General features: G+C 58.1%; 1 protein-coding gene across 1 annotated transcript in view; it reads right to left on the bottom strand.

Moving 5' to 3' along the window:
• The window catches only part of LOC138488874 (dynein axonemal heavy chain 11-like), a 2478284-nt gene that overhangs the window by 1338589 nt on the left and 1117731 nt on the right, over positions 1 to 21964 (bottom strand). The window lies entirely within an intron of this gene.

Genomic DNA, 21964 nt, shown 5'->3' on the forward strand with positions numbered 1-21964 from the left:
CCTGAACGAACACTGAAAAATACTGTCACACCCAAATCCAAGGCCGCTGAATGTTTTGGATGAAGCACATGGGTGACCCATACCACTCAGGCACACACACCCTCCCCTGGCACTCAATCAGGACCCATCACCCAAACAACATACACATGCATTACACACACATGCATGGGCACTCACCGGACAATGCATCATAATCAGGTAGTCCTCCCACACCTTGGATCTTTTCCTCTGTGACGAAGGCCCCAGCAACAGACTCATGTTCAGTGAGTTTGTTGTCCTCTTGTGGAGACCCACCTCCAGTCACCAGAGTAGCGGCATGATTTGAGGCCAGCTTGTTCTTTGCTCTGCGTTTCAGGTCATTCCACCGCTTGTAGTAATCATCAGCTGAGTGCCTCACAAATCCAAGGGCACTTATCGGGTCGGCGATGGTCTGCCAGTGTGCCTTATATTGACCAGGTGTGGTCTTGCACCCTGCAGTCACCAGCATTTCGTGGTTATGTGCCGACACATAGCCCACAAGTGCATCAAGTTCCTGACCATTGAAACAAGGCTTCCTTGAGGTACCAGAGTGTGTAGCCGTGTCTGGGGTCTCAGCCTGTCATGCCAGAGCACCCTTCTTCCTCTTCTTTAAAGGTGGAGCAGAGCCAGAGTGTCTTACGCCGCTCTGGTCAGTAGGGGCAGAATCACCGGTGGACTGGGTAGTAGGAGTGTGGGAATGCACAATGACCATAGGTCTTGATGCAGGCATTGGTTGCAGGGTAATGTTGGCAGGGGGAACGTCAGTTTGATGGACTGGGACTGACACTGTCCTGGCTGGGAGAGTCAGAGCTGGGGCGGATGGAGCTGCAGCTGCCACTGCAGCCTCCCCACCCTGCATACTTGGGGCAGCAGATGACATAGCTGCCCCAGATCCACGTGGATTGGTGACAACAACTTGCACCGCCACACGTGGCCTAGACTTGCTGACCTGGAAGTCAGCCAGGGAGTCATCCTGTTCCAGGTCAGGTGCCAAAATGGGCTGGTCCAACAGGGGCTGAGCTTGGATGGTGTCAGCCACGGTTCCCTCAACCATTGGGGGGGCATGGGTGTCCCTGATTGTTCATCCACACATGGGGGCACCCTCCAAATCCCGGCCACGTCCCCTACCGCGCCCACCACTGCCACCTCTTGAGGGTCGGCCACCTTTGTCTCCCTTACCGCTTGGTCGCCTCTCAACCATGGCACTGATGTTGTTGTGTGTATGGGAGTTGCAGTAAACTATTGTCCTGGGCATTGGAGTCAAAGGGGTAGGATACCAGATGGAATTCGTACCCTAGTGCTCTAACAAGGCTGTCTGTGACCCTGGGGGAAGATGACAGGTCACGCAATGCACAGGCAGCCCAAAAATAAACGTGCACGCAACCCCTCGTAGACCATGTGCGTGAAAAATGAACCCGCACTACGCTGTGGCACACAGAAACACAAAAAAAGTGTACGCGTAATACACGCAGCCTCCAATGACCTCTGGAGGGGAACGCGACACACGAGGCAAGCACAGTTGCTAAGTATGTGCGGAACTCACCGTATGCCTGGAAAAAGAATGTGAAAAATACGCGCATGTGCGCGTTGGCAACACCCCCGCCAAAAGAAGAATTGTACGCTGTCTGAGGAGACAGGACAAAAGGAGAAGTGAACTCTGTTTGAGGAAACAGGCCCAACAAAAAATCAGAAAAGATCTGTCAGAGGTAACAGGGAGTACGAACTAGAAACGCTGTGAAGTAATCGCGTGTGAACCGAAAAGAAGTACAGATTTCACCCACTAGCTCTCCACGAAAAGCACGTACAAGGAAATGGTGTCCTACACGCAGCTTTTAAACCGGCCCACATGTACACGTCAGAGAAGCGTGTACACGGGCGCTTTCATCCAATTATACGCGATGACACTCGGACGTACAGTTTTTCCACGTGTGCTCTGTCATCACGTGCTATGAGGGAAACGCCCGCGCGCGTAATGTAACTTACGCGCTAAGGGCCTTTGGTCCAATGGAATCGCGTGTTTGTGATGATGCGCTTACGGGCCAAGGGCCTTTCCTCGAATTACACGCTGACGTGCAAGATTTTCACGTGCCAAATCACTCCGTATCAAGCTGGCCACGTGAAAACACACAGAAGACCACCCTCCTGCCCTGAAGGCCATTTTCTTGCCCCCCACAGCCCCGAGCACGCTCCCACCTGTCATCTGCTGCTGCCCGACGGCCTGCTGCCCACGTGCCCTGCTATTTGGTGCCTGCACATCAGCCATCTGCAGGGGTCCAGTTGCTGTGTCCACCCCTGCTGGAACAGAAGACTCCCAACTGGATACCATCGCTCCACAGCCCAGCCCCAGGACACAGTTGCCCACCCACGCCTGCCTCGGGGGTCGCCATGTCCAGGCAAACACCATCTGAGACCACTGGCGACCCCCAGCCAGAAGGGCAGAGGGCCACCAGCTTCAGTCAGAAGGAAGTTGGTGGCCTGGTGGAGCATGTCCTGGGGCATTATGATGCCCTCTTCTGAACATCACACGCCAAAAAGGAAGGACGGGATAGGATCTGGGACGACTATGTGGTTGCCATCAATGCGGAGGGGGTGGCAACCCGCAACATCAAGCATGTTAAGAAGCTCTGGGAGGACTTGAGGTCCAGGACCCTCATAAAGCCCCGGCGCCTCGTGGAGGGGGGCCGGGGCAGCATGAGTACCATCCAGATGAGGGTCCTGGAACGTGTAGGCCCAGCGCTCCACGCCCTGATCCTTTGGAGGCAGACCTGTCTGGAGTTGAGCGGTAAGTGGCCAAGCATTGCTGTGTGAGACAGGGCATGTTGCAGGGTGCTGGTTGTCTGATACTTGCCTGTATGTGTGACATAGGCCATGTACGTATGTGTTTGTGCAGGGACATCATGGTCATGCATGTGAGACCAGTAATGTGTGAACCACATGGTTGGTGCATGTGTTACAATGCAACATGCGGAGCAGCATGCGGAATGCACACATTAATGCATGCCTGTCTATGTTATTGGACATGGATGGGGTGTGAGAGATGGGTGCTGCTGTCATGGACATGTATGGTGTCCATGTCTTTGTGTCTGACCTGCGTGTCTGTGACTTGTAAATGCCATGGATGCATGACGCATGTCTGTGACAATGTTCAGATTCACTGATGCAGCCTACTCATCCCTGTATCCACTGTGTCTGGGGTGTACGAGGCCAGATGGATAAAACTACAGTGAAGTGTGTGCATGTGATAGGCATGACCCATGATGCATGTGAGTTTCAAACCAGCATTGTATGTTTCAAGAGTCCCTTGGACATGTATGCTAATGTTCATAGCATGCGCCATGCCTGTTACTGCATGTGTTTTGCCTGCACGGACCCATGTGTTGTGGAGGGACATGATGGAAGTGTTGTTTGACAGTGCCACTCATCTGCTATTGCTTCCTGTCTAGGGGACCATTGTACAGTACCCTAATGCTTGTGTTCTATGTCTCTCTTTACACAGCGGCAAGTGATGAAGAGGGCGGAGACGGCGCTGTGGAGCAAAGCGGGGGGGATGCCCCCACCGGCCGGCGAAGCAAGGCCCAGTCACCCTCCCAGAAATTACCATTGTCCGGGAGTGAGGGGACTGGTGCTGCGTCTGCCACTACGGCTGCAGCGGAAGGGGTGGGTGAGCCCCCACTGGGGCATGCAACGGCAGAAGTCGGTGTGGAGCGATCCAGGTTGGTGGTTTCGACAAAGGAGGAGGAGGCCGCTACTGAGCCGCACATGGGGCCTGGTGGGGGTGGTACCACTGGTGCAAGTGGTGCAGTCCAGGGGCAGGAGCCAGCACAGGTCGCCGTGGAGGGGCCTGTGCATGTCACTGTCCCTGACACTGTGACTGACCCCCATGCACCAGCAGGGATGCCCCATCCCAGGCCCGTCCGCAGGTAGGGGATGTCCATGTCATCTGACACTCCTCTACCTGCGGACGAGGGGACCCCTGGCCGTATGGAGAAGGTCCTGATTGGTGTCGAGTTGCGCACGCATGACATTCGTGATGATGTGCGTGCTTCCCGGGGGGAGCATGCACGTCATCACGAAGAGCAGCGTGCCAAGGTGGCCCAGTTGGGAGTGTCCATGGTCGGGGGTTTTAACATGTGTCGGCCACTCTGGGGGCCCTCTCCTCCTCAGTGGAGACTATGCGCCAGTCGTTCTCCATGCCGTCTTCCAGCCCAGATGCCACCAGGGCCCCCTGTGGACCTGCCCTGACCAACGCAGCCAGCTCGGTGGGGATCCCATCCCTGCCACAGTCGGGAGTCGGAGGTCCAGCAGGGGTGGACACCCCAGCAACTGGACCCCAGCAGATGGAGTATGTGCCGGCATCATCGGGGAGGGGACGTGCATGACGGCGTCGGTGGATTCCAGCCGGGATGCCATGGTGTGCTAGCAGAGGCAGTTGCGTCGGAGGCAGCAGCAGGCTCAACGTGGGAGGCATCATGGCTCAGGGCCATCTACATCAGAGGGGCAGGCATCGGCCGGAGGGCAGGAGGACCCTGGAATCGGAGTGTCTTCCGTGTGGCAGCGGTTGGGCCAGCGGATAGGTGCGGAGCGGCGGCGGGCGGAGGAGGTACGGCTCACAATGGTCACGGCGGAGAACTCCATGCGCAGGGCGCTGAGGCGGGCTGAGTGCCTCGAGGGAATTCGCAGGGAGTTGGAGGTGGACATGGCATTATCCCTGCAAGCGTTCGGGGCCAGAGAACAGGCCCGCCTCCAAGACATTGAACAGGAGTTCGATGATGCCCTGGCCCATGACATCAACAAGTGAGCCGTTGGACTTGCCCGCCGCCATTGTATATAGTTCCTTAGTGTTAAGTTTCATTTCTTTTTTATTTCTTTTGGGGCACATGGACTATGCCCCACGTTTTTGTATATAGTTAGTAATTAGGTAGGTTTCATTGTAGGTTTCATTTATGTCGTTGGGCTCATGGACCCTGGATTTGCTATTTGTACATAGTTTTACAGTGGATTTTTCTCCTCCATGTTTTTTTTTTCTCACCATGGAGCAATGGATATTACGCTTATCTTTCCCTTTGGATTTGCTTTGTTGGACGGTGACTTTGGACACATTTTCATTTGGATTAATTTGGATTCTCATTTTATTTATTTATCATTTTTTGGGACATGCTGCATTTTGATTATTATTGGCATTATTGTGTGTTTTTATTTCATTCCCTTCATTTTGACTTGAATACATTTTTGTTTCTTACTTCATTGTGTGGTCTTCCCTCATTGGTTTCATGCATGTCACAATGTGGGGTTTCTCAGTCATGTGTTGCCATTGTGTGGGTCTGACAGACTTGTACTCATGCGCATACTGCTTATTTGTGATCTATCATGTAATGGAGATTTCAATTTGGAATGGATGTAAAGCTTGGTTGGGTGTTTGGACTGGGGTGGTGTGGGGTGGTATTTGGGTGGCCATAAGAGCCAGGGATATGGATTGTGATGACGTGTTGGCTGGGGGACATGTGTCGGGGCCTTCTGGCAGGTGCCTGTCAATGCTGGGGGACATGAGTGGGGGCCTGCTGGCAGGTGCCCCTCACTGCTGGGGGGTGGGGGTGCTGGGGGACATGTGTCAGGGCCTGCTGGCAGGTGCCTGTCAATGATGGGGGGGTGGGGGTGCTGGGGGACATGTGTCGGGGCCTGCTGGCAAGTGCCCCTCACTGCTGGTGGGTGGGGGTGCTGGGGAACATGAGTGGGGGCCTGCTGGCAGGTGTCCCTGACTGCTGGGGGGTGGGGGTGCTGGGGGACATGTGTCGGGGCCTGCTGGCAGGTGCCCCTCACTGCTGGGGGGTGGGGGTGCTGGGGGACATGAGTAGGCGCCTGCTGGCAGGTTCCCCTCACTGCTGGGGGGTGGGGGTGCATGAGTGGGGGCCTGCTGGCAGGTGCCCCTCACTGCTGGGGGGTGGGGGTGCTGGGGGACATGAGTGGGGGCCTGCTGGTTGGTGCCCCTCACTGCTGGGGGGTGAGGGTGCATGAGTTGGGGCCTGTTGGCATGTGCCCCTCACTGCTGGGGGGTGGGGGTGCTGTGGGACATGAGTGGGGGCCTGCTGGCAGGTGCCCCTGACTGCTGGGTTTGGGGGTGCTGGGGGACATGTGTCGGGCCTGCTGGCAGGTGCCCCTCACTGCTGGGGGGTGGGGGTGCTGGGGGACATGAGTGGGGGCCTGCTGGCAGGTACCCCTCACTTCTGGAGGGTGGGGGTGCATGAGTGGGGGCCTGCTGGCAGGTGCCCCTCACTGCTGGGGGTGGGGTGCTGGGGGACATGAGTGAGGGCCTGCCAACAGGTGCCCCTCACTTCTAGAGGGTGGGGGTGCATGAGTGGGGGCCTGCTGGCAGGTGCCCCTCATTGCTGGGGGGTGGGGGTGCTGGGAGACATGAGTGGGGGTCTGCTGGCAGGTGCCCCTCACTGCTGGGGGGTGGGGGTGCTGGGGGACATGTGTCGGGGCCTGCTGCAAGGTGCCCCTCACTGCTGGGGGGTGAGGGTGCTGGGGGACATGAGTGGGGGCCTGCTGGCAGGTGCCCCTCACTGCTGGGGGGTGTGGGTGCATGAGTGGGGGCCTGCTAGCAGGTGCCCCTCACTGCTGGGGGTGCGGTGCTGGGGGACATGAGTGGGGGCCTGCTGGCAGGTACCCCTCACTGCTGGGGGGTGGGGGTGCATGAGTGGGGGCCTGCTGGCAGGTGCCCCTCACTGCTGGGGGTCATGAGTGGGGGCCTGTTGGCAGGTGCCCCTCACTGCTGGGGGGTAGGGTTGCTGGGGGACATGAGTGGGGGCCTGCTGGCAGGTGCCCCTCACTGCTGGGGGCTGGGGGTGCATGAGTGGGGGCCTGCTGGCAGGTGCCCCTCACGACTGGGGTGTGGGGGTGCTGGGGGACATGAGTGAGGGCCTGCTGGCAGGTGCTCCTCACTTCTGGGGGGGTGGGGGTGCATGAGTGGGGGCCTGCTGGCAGGTGCCCCTCACTGCTGGGGGGTGGGGGTGCTGGGGGATATGTGTCGGGGCCTGCTGACAGGTGCCCCTCACTGCTGGGGGGTGAGGGTGCTGGGGGACATGATTGGGGGCCTGCTGGTAGGTGCCCCTCACTGCTGGGGGGTAGGGGTGCATGAGTGGGGGCCTGCTGGCAGGTGCCCCTCACTGCTGGGGGATGGGGGTGCTGGGGGACATGAGTGGGGGCCTGCTGGCAGGTGCCCCTCACTGCTGGGGGTGGGGGTGCATGAGTGGGGGCCTGCTGGCAGGTATCCCCTCACTGCTGGGGTGTGGGGGTGCTGGGGGACATGTGTTGGGGCCTACTGGCAGGTGCCCCTCACTGCTGGGGGGTGGGGTGCTGGGGGACATGAGTGGGGGCCTGCTGGCAGGTGCTTCTCACTTCTGGGGGGTGGGGGTGCATGAGTGGGGGCCTGCTGGCAGGTGCCCCTCACTGCTGAGGTGGGGGTGCTGGGAGACATGAGTGGGGGCCTGCTGGCAGGTGCCCCTCACTGCTGGGGGGTGGGGGTGCTGGGGGACATGAGTGGGGGCCTGCTGGCAGGTGCCCCTCACTGCTGGGGGCTGGGGGTGCATGAGTGGTGGCCTGCTGGCAGGTGCCCCTCACTGCTGGGGGGTGGGGGTGCTGGGGGACATTTGTTGGGGCCTGCTGGCAGGTGCCCCTCACTGCTGGGGGGTGAGGGTGCTGGGGGACATGAGTGGGGGCCTGCTGGTAGGTGCCCCTCACTGCTTGGGGGTAGGGGTGCATGAGTGGGGGCCTGCTGGCAGGTGCCCCTCACTGCTGGGGGGTGGGGGTGCTGGGGGACATGAGTGGGGGCCTGCTGGCAGGTGCCCCTCACTGCTGGGGGGTGGGGGTGCATGAGTGGGGGCCTGCTGGCAGGTGCCCCTCACTGCTGGGGGGTGGGGGTGCTGGGAGACATGAGTGGGGGCCTGCTGGCAGGTGCCCCTCACTGCTGGGGGGTGGGGTGCTGGGGGACATGAGTGGGGGCCTGCTGGCAGGTACCCCTCACTGCTGGGGGGTGGGGGTGCATGAGTGGAGGCCTGTTGGCAGGTGCCCCTCACTGCTGGGGGGTGGGGGTGCTGGGGGACATGAGTGGGGGCCTGCTGGCAGGTGCCCCTCACTGATGGGGGGTAGGGGTGCTGGGGGACATGAGTGGGGGCCTTGTAACGCTCACCTGATTCCCGTAGAGGCGCCGGTCTTGTCTCGGCGTATACCGTATCTTCAAAGGTGATGTGTAACACACGGCTGGCTCTTTGGGCTGGACCTCTGTGCACTGTATGTTTGACTCGAAGGGTAAGATGTCTGCAGATAGAAAATATGGGATTAATGAACTGGGTTATTGAATGTCTCTCTCTTCTTCCCTTTCTCTTCTCCTGTAGAACCCCGAAGGTTAACGCTCTCACCATAGGTAAGTGAACGCCGTGCTCTCCATCTGCCTCGGGGCAGGGTGCTGTAACCAGTTTCTTCACTGGATAAGGGGAGCAGGCCTCTTGACTTCAGAGGACTGCTGTCCGTCGTTTACTGCACGAACGGTAAGTTTCGAGTAATTCTAATGTCTTTAAACTCTTTAGTAATGATGTCTCTTGTTTTGCAGGGTTCCGGCGATGGTGGATGACGGGCTGAAGTGAGTTGAAGATGGAGCCCATGTGATGAATAGAAGCGCCTGGAAGCACGTAAGTAAGTGCTTGTTGCCTGCTTCACGATGCGCTCTAACTGTCTTTTTATTTTGCAGGTACAAGTTCGGAGCGGCTGCAGGGTGCCGGAATACCCACTGGGTTAGATGTGGAAAGGAGTAATGGCACGTGAGTATTAAAGTTCCCCAATGTCTTTAAACGCACCTTGTTTTGTCTTTCAGATGCGGGATGCAGCGCCGAAGGCCTCCGGAGCGTGCGAAGAGTTGGTAAGCTTTTGTCTTTCAGATGCCGGAATGCAGTGTGAAGACCTCCGGAGCGCACGAAGAGTAGGTAAGCCTTTGTCTTTCAGAATGCAGCGTGAGGCGTTGGTGACAGCCGATGGCCCAGGTAAGTGAAGAGCTGTCACTGAAGACCGTAATGCTAACCTGTTCTTTCTTGTCTTTATAGGTGTTGCTGAAGACTGGATTCAGGATGGTAAGCCTTTTCCCTTAGGCCCAGGATCAGATGCAGAAGACACGATGAGCGTTCTGCTGCAGAGGATGCAGAATAATGCAAAGCAAGATTCATCCATCGGGTGTGGTTTAAATAGCCTCCTGTAGTGCTTAGGTGTCTCCTTCCACAGCCACGCCTAGGTAAGAAAAGAGTTCCTGCTTTCCAGAAGAGTTCCAGTGTTCTAAACCTAGGGAGTGGCTCCTGCCCCACCCAACAGGAAAAGTAGTTCCAAACAGAAGAGGATCAGAGGCTCAACTGGCAGGCAAGTAAGCAGCATGGTCTGCTGCAGGTAAGTCCACCCAAGCATTATGAGCCCGGCGCTTCCAGCGCTGGGACTGGGCATATTTATGAGCCTGGTGCCACTGGCGCCAGGACTGGGTCCAAAAGGTCCCAATTGGGACAGGTTGGCACTCGGAACCTGGGTTATGAATCTGCTTCCAAGGGAGTTGGGAAAACCCTGACCTTTTGGAAGCAGAGATCATGACAGGCCTGCTGGCAGGTGCCCCTCACTGGTGGTGGCTGGGGGTGCATGAGAGGTGGCCTGCTGGCAGGTGCTCCTCACGGCTGGGGGGTGGGGGTGCTGGGGGACATGAGTGAGGGCCTGCTGGCAGGTGCTCCTCACTTCTGGGGGGTGGGGATGCATGAGTGGGGGCCTGCTGGCAGGTGCCCCTCACTGCTGGGGGGTGGGGGTGCTGGGAGACATGAGTAGGAGCCTGCTGGCAGGTGCCCCTCACTGCTGGGGGGTGGGGGTGCTGGGGGACATGTGTCGGGGCCTGCTGGCAGGTGCCCCTCACTGCTGGGGGGTGAGGGTGCTGGGGACATGAGTGGGGGCCTGCTGGCAGGTGCCCCTCACTGCTGGGGGGTGGGGGTGCATGAGTGGGGGCCTGCTGGCAGGTGCCCCTTACTGCTGGGGGGTGGGGTGCTGGGGGTCATGAGTGGGGGCCTGCTGGCAGGTACCCCTCACTGCTGGGGGGTGGGGGTGCATGAGTGGGGGCCTGCTGGCAGGTGCCCCTCACTGCTGGGGGGTGGGGTGCTGGGGGACATGAGTGGGGGTCTGTTGGCAGGTGCCCCTCACTGCTGGGGGGTAGGGGTGCTGGGGGACATGAGTGGGGGCCTGCTGGCAGGTGCCCCTCACTGCTGGGGGCTGGGAGTGCATGAGTGGGGGCCTGCTGGCAGGTGCCCCTCACTGCTGGGGGGTGGGGGTGCTGGGGGACATGAGTGAGGGCCTGCTGGCAGGTGCTCCTCACTTCTGGGGGGTGGGGGTGCATGAGTGGGGGCCTGCTGGCAGGTGCCCCTCACTGCTGGGGGGTGGGGGTGCTGGGAGACATGAGTGGGGGCCTGCTGGCAGGTGCCCCTCACTGCTGGGGGGTGGGGGTGCTGGGGGACATGTGTCGGGGCCTGCTGGCAGGTGCCCCTCACTGCTGGGAGGTGAGGGTGCTGGGGGACATGAGTGGGGGCCTGCTGGTAGGTGCCCCTCACTGCTGGGGGGTAGGGGTGCATGAGTGGGGGCCTGCTGGCAGGTGTCCCTCACTGCTGGGGGGTGGGGGTGCTGGGGGACATGAGTGGGGGCCTGCTGGCAGGTGCCCCTCACTGCTGGGGGGTGGGGGTGCATGAGTGGGGGCCTGCTGGCAGGTGCCCCTCACTGCTGGGGTGTGGGGGTGCTGGGGGACATGTGTCGGGGCCTACTGGCAGGTGTCCCTCACTGCTGGGGTGTGGGGGTGCTGGGGGACATGAGTGGGGGCCTGCTGGCAGGTGCTTCTCACTTCTGGGGGTGGGGGTGCATGAGTGGGGGCCTGCTGGCAGGTGCCCCTCACTGCTGGGGGGTGGGGGTGCTGGGAGACCTGAGTGGGGGCCTGCTGGCAGGTGCCCCTCACTGCTGGGGTTGGGGGTGCTGGGGGACATGAGTGGGGGCCTGCTGGCAGGTGCCCCTCACTGCTGGGGGCTGGGGGTGCATGAGTGGTGGCCTGCTGGCAGGCGCCCCTCACTGCTGGGGGGTGGGGGTGCTGGGGGACATGTGTCGGGGCCTGCTGGCAGGTGCCCCTCACTGCTGGGGGGTGAGGGTGCTGGGGGACATGAGTGGGTGCCTGCTGGTAGGTGCCCCTCACTGCTGGGGGGTAGGGGTGCATGAGTGGGGGCCTGCTGGCAGGTGCCCCTCACTTCTGGGGGGTGGGGGTGCTGGGGGACATGAGTGGGGGCCTGCTGGCAGGTGCCCCTCACTGCTGGGGGGTGGGGGTGCATGAGTGGGGGCCTGCTGGCAGGTGCCCCTCACTGCTGGGGGGTGGGGGTGCTGGGAGACATGAGTGGGGGCCCGCTTGCAGGTGCCCCTCACTGCTGGGGGGTGGGGTGCTGGGGGACATGAGTGAGGGCCTGCTTGCAGGTACCCCTCACTGCTGGGGGGTAGGGGTACATGAGTGGGGGCCTGCTGGCATGTGCCCCTCACTGCTGGGGGGTGGGGGTGCTGGGGGACATGAGTGGGGGCCTGCTGGCAGGTGCCCCTCACTGCTGGGGGGTGGGGGTGCATGAGTGGGGGCCTGCTGGCAGGTGCCCCTCACTGCTGGGGGGTGGGGTGCTGGGAGACATGAGTGGGGGCCTGCTGGCAGGTGCCCCTCACTGCTGGGGGGTGGGGTGCTGGGGGAAATGAGTGGGGGCCTGCTGGCAGGTACCCCTCACTGCTGGGGGGTGGGGGTGCATGAGTGGGGGCCTGTTGGCAGGTGCCCCTCACTGCTGGGGGGTGGGGGTGCTGGGGGACATGAGTGGGGGCCTGCTGGCAGGTGCCCCTCACTGATGGGGGTAGGGCTGCTGGGGGACATGAGTGGGGGCCTGCTGGCAGGTACCCCTCACTGCTGGGAACTGGGGGTGCATGAGTGGTGGCCTGCTGGCAGGTGCCCCTCACTGCTGGGGAGTAGGGGTGCATGAGTGGGGGCCTGCTGACAGGTGCCCCTCACTGCTGGGGGGTGGGGGTGCTGGGGGACATGAGTGGGGGCCTGCTGGCAGGTGCCCCTCACTGCTGGGGGGCGGGGGTGCATGAGTGGGGGCCTGCTGGCAGGTGCCCCTCACTGCTGGGGGGTGGGCGTGCTGGGAGACATGAGTGGGGGCCTGCTGGCAGGTGCCCCTCACTGCTGGGGGATGGGGTGCTGGGGGACATGAGTGGAGGCCTGCTGGCAGGTACCCCTCACTGCTGGGGGGTGGGGGTGCATGAGTTGGGGCCTGTTGGCAGGTGCCCCTCACTGCTGGGGGGTGGGGGTGCTGGGGGACATGAGTGGGGGCCTGCTGGCAGGTGCCCCTCACTGATGGGGGGTAGGGGTGCTGGGGGACATGAGTGGGGGCCTGCTGGCAGGTGCCCCTCACTGCTGGGGGCTGGGGGTGCATGAGTGGTGGCCTGCTGGCAGGTGCCCCTCACTGCTGGGGGTGGGGGTGCTGGGGGACATGAGTGAGGGCCTGCTGGCAGGTGCTCCTCACTTCTGGGGGGTGGGGGTGCATGAGTGGGGGCCTGCTGGCAGGTGCCCCTCACTGCTGGGGGGTGGGGGTGCTGGGAGACATGAGTGGGGGCCTGCTGGCAGGTGCCCCTCACTGCTGGGCGGTGGGGGTGCTGGGGGACATGTGTCGGGGCCTGCTGGCAGGTGCCCCTCACTGCTGGGGGGTGAGGGTGCTGGGGGACATGAGTGGGGGCCTGCTGGCAGGTGCCCCTCACTGCTGGGGGGTGGGGGTGCATGAGTGGGGGCCTGCTGGCAGGTGCCCCTCACTGCTGGGGGGTGGGGTGCTGGGGGACATGAGTGGGGGCCTGCTGGCAGGTACCCCTCACTGCTGGGGGGTGGGGGTGCATGAGTGGGTGCCTGCTGGCAGGTGCCCCTCACTGCTGGGGGGTGGGGTGCTGGGGGACATGAGTGGGGGCCTGCTGGCAGGTGCCCCTCATGGCTGGGGGGTGGGGGTGCTGGGGGACATGAGTGAGGGCCTGCTGGCAGGTGCTCCTCACTTCTGGTGGGTGGGGGTGCATGAGTGGGGGCCTGCTGGCAGATGCCCTTCACTGCTGGGGGGTGGGGGTGCTGGGAGACATGAGTGGGGGCCTGCTGGCAGGTGCCCCTCACTGCTGGGGGGTGGGGGTGGGGGACATGTGTCGGGGCCTGCTGGCAGGTGCCCCTCACTGCTGGGGGGTGAGGGTGCTGGGGGACATGAGTGGGGGCCTGCTGGTAGGTGCCCCTCACTGCTGGGAGGTAGGGGTGCATGAGTGGGGGCCTGCTGGCAGGTTTCCCTCACTGCTGGGGGGTGGGGGTGCTGGGGGACATGAGTGGGGGCCTGCTGGCAGGTGCCCCTCACTGCTGGGGGGTGGGGGTGCATGAGTGGGGGCCTGCTCGCAGGTGCCCCTCACTGCTGGGGTGTGGGGGTGCTGGGGGACATGTGTCGGGGCCTACTGGCAGGTGCCCCTCACTGCTGGGGGGTGGGGGTGCTGGGGGACATGAGTGGGGGCCTGCTGGCAGGTGCTTCTCACTTCTGGGGGGTGGGGGTGCATGAGTGGGGGCCTGCTGGCAGGTGCCCCTCACTGCTGGGGTGTGGGGGTGCTGGTAGACATGAGTGGGGGCCTGCTGGCAGGTGCCCCTCACTGCTGGGGGGTGGGGGTGCTGGGGGACATGTGTCGGGGCGTGCTGGCAGGTGCCCCTCACTGCTGGGGGTTGAGGGTGCTGGGAGACATGAGTGGGGGCCTGCTGTCAGGTGCCCCTCACTTCTGGGGGGTAGGGGTGCATGAGTGGGGGGCTGCTGGCAGGTGCCCCTCACTGCTGGGGGGTGGGGCTGCTGGGGGACATGAGTGGGGGCCTGCTGGCAGGTGCCCCTCACTGCTGGGGGGTGGGGGTGCATGAGTGGGAGCCTGCTGGCAGGTGCCCCTCACTTCTGGGGTGTGGGGGTGCTGGGGGACATGTGTCGGGGCCTACTGGCAGGTGCCCCTCACTGCTGGGGGGTGGGGGTGCTGGGGGACATGAATGGGGGCCTGCTGGCAGGTGCCCCTCACTGCTGGGGGGTGGGGGTGCATGAGTGGGGGCCTGCTGGCAGGTGCCCCTCACTGGTGGGGGTGTATGAGAGGGGGCCTGCTGACAGGTGCCCCTCACTGCAGGGGGGTGGGGGTGCAGGGGGACATGAGTGGGGGCCTGCTGGCAGGTGCCCCTGACTGCTGGGGGGGTGGGGGTGCTGGGGGACATGAGTGGGGGCCTGCTGGCAGGTGCCCCTGACTGCTGGGGGGTGCTGGGGGACATGTGTCGGGGCCTGCTGGCAGGTGCCCCTCACTGCTGGGGGGTGGGGGTGCTGGGGGACATTAGTGGGGGCCTGCTGGCAGGTGCCCCTCACTGCTGGGGGGTCGGGTGCTGGGGGACATGAGTGGAGGCCTGCTGGCAGGTGCCCTTCACTGCTGGGGGGTGGGGGTGCTGGGAGACATGAGTTGGTGATCATATTGCAACGTGACATGTGGCTTGGCTGGGGGGCATGCCCATGGTGGATAGGCTGCCTGTGGGACATGACCAGGGGTGCAGGGTAGTCCCCTGTGGTGTGGGTTGCCTGCAGGGGCCGTGGAGGGGGTAGAGAGGACACCTGGGAGGACCTACACTGCCAATTCATGTGTAGGACTCCCCGCACACCCCCGATATATGCGTTCCCCGCTCTGACAGCAAAATTGCGTGTGAAACTTCATGCGCAGCCCAGTAATACACGTACCCTGCTCCAATCGCTTGTAAAAGTTCCCGCACACCCCTGAAATACACGTACCCAGGCCAATCACGTGTAAAAGTTCACAAGCATCAGGGTACAGTACAAAATACCCTAGACAGGAAGCAATAACACATGAGTGGCACTGTCAAATGTCACTTCCATCCTGTCATTCCACGACCCATGGGTCAATGCACACAACACACATGCAAAAACAGTCTGGCGCCTGCAATCAACATCAACATCCATGTAAAAGGGCCCCTGTAAACTAAGATGTTGCCTTCAAAGTCACATGCAGCCATGGCGTTTCAAAGTCACACACACACTTCTCTGGCACACACACACACACACACACGTGCACCATACAAGTACTTGACATCAGCACCCATTCCTCACCCCCCATTCATGTCCAGGAACAGAGACAGCCATGCTTTCATGTGTGCATTCCGCATAGAGCTCCCCATGTTGCATTAAAACACATGCACCAACCATGTGGTTCACATATCACTGGTCTCACATGCATGACCATGATGTCCATGCACACACACATCCATACATGGCCTATGTCACACATACAGGCAAGCATCAGACTAGCAGCACACTGCAACATGCCCTGTCTCACACAGCAATGCTTGGCCACTTACCGCTCAACTCCGGACGGGTCTGCATCCGAAGGATCTGGGCGTGGAGCCTCCAGGACCCTCATCTGGATGTTACTCATGCGTGCCCGGCCCCCCTCCGCGAGGCGCCAGGCCTTGTGGAGGGTCCTGGACCTGAAGTCGTCCCAGCGCTTCTTGACGTGCTTGATGTTGCGGGTTGCCACCCCCTCCGCGTTGATGGCAACCACTACATCGTCCCAGATCCTCTCCCATCCTTCCTTGTTGGCGCGTGATGTTCCGAAGAGGGCATCATAATGCCCCGGTACATGCTCCACCAGGACACCAACTTCAGTGGCATTGAAGCTGGTGGCCCTCTGCCTCTCTGGCTGGGGGTTGCCAGTGGTGCCAGATGGAGATGTGCAATCCCAGAGGCAGGAGTGGGTGGGCAACTGGGTCCTGCGGCTGGGCTGTGGAGCGATAGTATCCCAGTCGGGAGTCTTCTGTTCCAGCAGGGGTGGACACAACAACTGGACCCCTGCAGATGGCTGATGTGCACCAAATAGCAGGGCACATGGGCAGCAGACAGTCAGGCAGCAGCAGATGGCAGGTGGGAGCGTGCTCGGGGCTCTGAGGGGCAGGAAAATGGCCTTCAGGGCAAGAGCGTGGTCTTCCGTGTGTGTATGCCTGGCCAGCTTGATATGGAGTGATTTGGCACGTGAAAAATGTGCACATCAGAGTGTAATTCGAGGAAAGGCCCTTAGCGCGTAAGCGGGTCAGCACACATACGGGATTTCATTGGACCAAAGGCCCTTTGCGCGTAAGCGCGTCTGTGACGTTGCCCTTTCACGTGTCAAACTTCATGAGAACCCCAAGAATACACGTACCCCACTCGCACAGGGACCTTTTGCATGTAAAACTTCACGCGAACCCCAGGAATACACGTACCCCACTCGCACAGGGCCCTTTCACGTGTAAAACTTCCCGCGAACCCCAGTTATACACGTACCATTCTGAAATGGCGTGTGAGACTTCCCGCGAACCCCATAATACACGTACCCCGCTCGCACAGGGCCCTTTCACGTGTCGAACTTCACGCGAACCCCAGGAATACACGTACCCCACTCGCACATGCCCTTTTGCATGTGAAACTTCACGCACACCCCAGTAATACACGTTCCCCGCTTGGCTTTGCTGTTTGGCAGCCATGTAAACTGGGCCAGGGTTAGCGCGGCCCTTTGCGCTGAATTGGGGATTTTGATGGCTTTTCCTTGCGCAAGGGTGTTCTTGGGGGAGTAACTGGCGCTGCTGCAGGGTCGCTGCACCACTCTGCACCACGGCTGGTTTTGGAGGCTAAAATCCATGAATACGTTGTGCTCGGAAATCGATTTTAGCGCACGCGGCTGGCGCAGACATTTGCACGCGCACACTGTGCGCCAGCCGCGTGCGCCAGTTTTGTGCGAAATTCTATGAATTACCCTGATAGCCTTTTCTTAAGCACCTTAAATTCATAATGTAGACAAAAAACTCCAAAAAGCATTTAGAGTAGAGTAAGCATCCATTTCGGACTATGTATGGTGCTTTTCGCAAGTTGCAGTCATAACATGTTTTTTTCTGCCGATATGCTTGATCCTTCGCCTGCTCTTAAGATGGCCGCCCGCGCTCCCGGCACCAGAAGCATCACGTTGCCCAGCAACGCTTCGGGGATTTAAATCCCTCCTTCCCGCCGGTAGGCGGAAGCCGGCCCGCATCCGGCAAGGCCTGCGACGATAAGGCCCTGTTCTACGCCTGTTATGTGCCGGATTGCGCTCTACTGACTCGATCAAAATCTTCATAAGGTACGATTCTCCTGCATCTGAGCCTGCCCCTGCCAGGGACCCCTATTCATGCCAGAACTCGAGGTGATCTCACCACCCCCTCATTTGATTTGCTATCCACTGGAGGGGCAAAGCAATCCACACCCAGCCATCCACCCAAACCCACCTATCCACTTCGTGACAACCCTTTCTCATGACGCTGCAAGCCCCGCATACTGCCGCCCAGAAAGAGCCCGTCACCCACACTGCATTTTGTTCCCATATTGCTGTGATCTTGCTGCCCACATTGCCTTTGAACCTATTGTGCCGTGATCTTGCTGCCCCCATTGTATGAGCCAATTGCCTTACCTAGGAACCCTGCACTTGGGTGACCCTTTTTGTCTTCTGTACCTGTTTGCACATGCCTCTTTTGTCTTACCTGTGAATCCCCGCATTTAAGTGAACCCTCTTGGTCTACTGTACCTGATTGTATATGCCATGTTAGCCTCACTTGTTAATCCTGCATTTAGGTGAACCCTTCTGGTCTACTGTACCTGTCTGCACATGCCACGTTAGCCTTATCTGTACACACTTTTGCTTCTAGCCCTAGTGTCTTTACTGCCTCATTCCATTTTAGTCAGTGCACTATTCTGAATTTAGGCCCATTGCATTTTGGCTAATGTACTATTCTGATTCTAGGCGCTGCCCCATTTTAGTCAATGTTAGGAATTGTCACATCTAGGTGCCCTCTGATATATGCACTTTAGTAAATGTTAGGAACTGTCACATCTAGGTGCCCTTTGATGTATGCACTTTAGTAAATGTTAGGAACTGTCACATCTAGGTGCCCTCTGATGTATGCACTTTAGTCAATGTTAGGAATTGTCACATCTAGGTGCCCCTGATGTATGCACTTTAGTCAATGTTAGGAACTGTCACATCTAGGTGCCCTCTGATGTATGCACTTTAGTCAATGTTAGGAATTGTCACATCTAGTTGCCCCTGATGTATACCAACTAGCCACCGACTATCATAGTCTGGCCTGCTCCCCACCAGCGCCACTAGAATCCACCTCTATCTACAGACCATGATCTTCTGGCTCGCCCTAATCATGTTCCCATTCTGCTTAATACAGGACAACGTACCCTGTAGCAACAATAGCTACATAGCCCACCAGGACGGCCTGGCTAAACTAGGGTGCCCCAGACACCACCCCATCCCATGCCCCACTCCGTTCCTACCCTCATGCCATCCATGGCCCACCTACCAACAGCCACCCCAGCCCCATTGCTAAGTCTAACCAAATTAAACCGACCACCAAACCTCCTGCCCGCTTTAAGCCGCCCGGCCTAACCACCCCATCCCTTACTCCCAACCTCACAGCCCACAATGACAGATTAGGCTCCAGGCTCCCCACCACAATTTCTAGACCCAGCTCCAAACCTTACACCAAAACACATTGCCTCGAACAAGCCCACACCTCCCCCACTAAAAGGCGCCCTACTCAACGTCAGATCCCTGGCTGCCCACCCCACAGAAATTGCAGATATTATCCTTACCAACGACCTTGACTTTCTAGCCCTAACAGAAACCTGGCTTCATGAGGCGTCCGGACCCCATTTATCGCTAGCCATCCCAGACAAATACTCTATCCTCAGAGCGGACAGACCAAACACCAGAGGTGGAGGTGTAGCGATCATTTCCAAATCCGCCCTAGGCCTTAGACCAACTGACACAGCCGCACTCACATCCTGTGAGTTACTCACAGCCAAGCTACAAACATCCCCCACAACCACGATCACCATCTACCTCATATATAGACCCCCAGGCCCTCCTTGGACCTTTGAAGAAGACATCACATCCCTCATCACCGAAAACTCCAAACCATCAGCACAAATCATGATCCTCGGAGACTTCAATCTCGGCTACCAAGACCCGAACGATGCACATGCTGCATCCCTAGCCAATGTTCTAACCGATCATGGTCTTACTCAACTCATAATACTCCCTACCCACCAAAAAGGCAGAACCCTTGATTGGGTAGCAACTCACAATTGCAATACAACCTGCAAAGACTCCCAACCTCTGGCATGGACCGATCACCACATGATCCCTCTTGAGGTCAACACCAATCAGGCACTGCCCAATAAGCACCCCATGGCACCAGCATGTCACACCAGGAATAAACGCAACATTACTGCTGAAGCCCTACAACCACTGGTCTTACCTACCCTCAATGCTCTCCCAGCCAACGCTGACCTAAACCTGCTGATCGACACCGTCAATAATTCCATGGCTAGAGCAATGGACACTGTTGCCCCTTTAAAAATATGCAAAGTTAAACCCAAAGCTCATCTGAACTCGTGGTACACCCCTGAGCTCAAAACACTCAGGAAAGAGAAAGCTAAGGCTCATCACACCTGGAAGACTAACCCCACCGCGGAAAACAAATCCAACCTCACTAACTTATCCTCACTTTACAAAAGCGAGATAATCCGGACCAAAAAAGATGCTTACAACACCAGGATCACTCAGGCAGGATCCTCCACTAAAGAATTATTTAAAATTCTGAAGGAACTAGAAAACCCTATTTCACCTCCAGAAACCTGCCTGAAAGACAAATCCTGGTGCACCAACATCCAGAACGCCTTCAACAATAACATTTTAGGACTCCAAACTAAAATTGAAGACAAACGGCAACAACTCTTCAACAATAAGGTCACCAACCTTAGCCTACCCACACCCAACAACACTAGCACAGGCTTCTCGTTTAAGAAAGTCACCATCCCGGAAGTTCAAAAAATCATCACCTCCCTAAAACCCTCTAACTGTAAGGGAGACAGCTGTCCGGCACAGATCATAAAAGATGCAGCCAGAGAGCTCTCCCCCTTCATTACCAAACTCATCAACCTATCCTTCACCAATAACTCTATCCCCAGCAACTTAAAACAATCATGGGTTCTCCCACTCCTGAAAAAACAATCCCTCGACCCGGCCATACCCACCAACTACAGGCCCATCACCACAGTCCCCTTCCTAATGAAAATCCTGGAGAGATGTCTACATCCAAATTCAGGAATACCTGGAATCCAACCAACTGTTAGGAATATGTCAATCTGGCTTCAGACCTCAACACGGAACTGAAGCCACCCTTGTTGATCTCAAAAGACAGATTGATGAAATTAAAGACAAAGGCAATGCCGCAATCCTACTCCTACTAGACCTCTCAGCGGCCTTTGACCTGGTCAACCACAAAGTCCTCTGTAATCACCTTGCCACCGCAGCCCACTTCTCCTCCTCTGCCATCACATGGATACAATCCTTCCTCGCAAACAGAACCATGCAAGTCTTTTCCACTACAGCTGTAGCAGACCCCATCCCCATCACACGTGGGGTCCCACAAGGATCCTGTGTATCGCCCACTTTGTACAACATATTTACAAAGCCTCTATTTGACCAACTGGACCGTTTGGGTGTCACCTACACAAACTACGCAGATGACACCCAGATACTCCTCACCATCTGTGGTAATTACCAAGAAGACTCTGCCCGGATCAACAAAATATTCTCCATCATTCAGGCATGAATGGCCTCCCATGGCCTCTGCCTGAATGATGAGAAGACAGAGCTCCTAATCGTCGGCTCCCCCAACACTCTAACTAAACTCGACCCTAGCTATAACAACATCACCATAGATGGCCATGCCATCCCCATAGCCAAAAGCGTAAAAACCCTTGGTTTCTATCTAGATGCCAACACCAACCTTAGCAAACACACCAATATGACTGCTTCAGCCGCTGCCTATACCGGCAAGCTCATTAGGGCCAGCAGACCTTTCCTATCACCCAATAGCTGCCTCACCCTTGCCAGGGCCCTAATACAATCCAAACTCGATTACTGTAACAGCCTGTACCTTGGTGCTAATCAATCCGTACTCAACAAGCTGCAGGTAATACAAAACAACGCCTTGCACGCAGCCCTCAACATTCTCGGACAAGAGCATATCTCTGCTACTAGGAAAGCCTGCAAATGGCTATCCATACGCCAAAAAATTGATCTAAAAACCATCTGCCTCACGTACAAATCCCTCAATCACCTAGCACCACCATATCTAGCTAATAAATTCACCCTGAAACCCGCCACCAGATCCACCAGATCCTCCAACACTCTTTGCTTATCAGTGCCCAGGTTCCACCTAAAAAGAGCTGAAGGGGTAAGCTTCACAGTGATTGCCCCCCAACTCTGGAACTCCCTACCGCTTAACATCAAAACTGTCGAATCCTTCCAGATCTTTAGGAAGCAGGTCATCAACTGACTTCTAAACAAAGAATAACGCCATTAACACCAGACCTTGCGGTAACTGGCTTAGACACTGTGTTTATATTGAAAACTGTATATTGTACGCATTTGCTCTTGTTTACTGATCACTGTATATATATGTATATATTATAAACTTGTACGAAGTATGCAAAACTAAGATAATTCTCAACGCTGTAACCAAATTCTTAAGCGCCCTTCTACCTCTGGGTTTGGAGCGCCATACAAATATAATAAACAAACAAACAAACAAACATATGGTGATCCATTCTTGTATGAAATATATATCACATTACAGTGATAGTGTAACCATATTTTTTACTGTACTTAGAAACAATGCTATGTGAGGCCACTTCCTGTTTTGTCAAGGGGTAAATGGCCGTGTTCCATCTCTTTCTGTGATGTCACTTTG

This window comes from Ambystoma mexicanum, chromosome 9 (assembly GCF_040938575.1).
Source record: "Ambystoma mexicanum isolate Mex_15411 chromosome 9, UKY_AmexF1_1, whole genome shotgun sequence".
NCBI lineage: Eukaryota > Metazoa > Chordata > Amphibia > Caudata > Ambystomatidae > Ambystoma > Ambystoma mexicanum.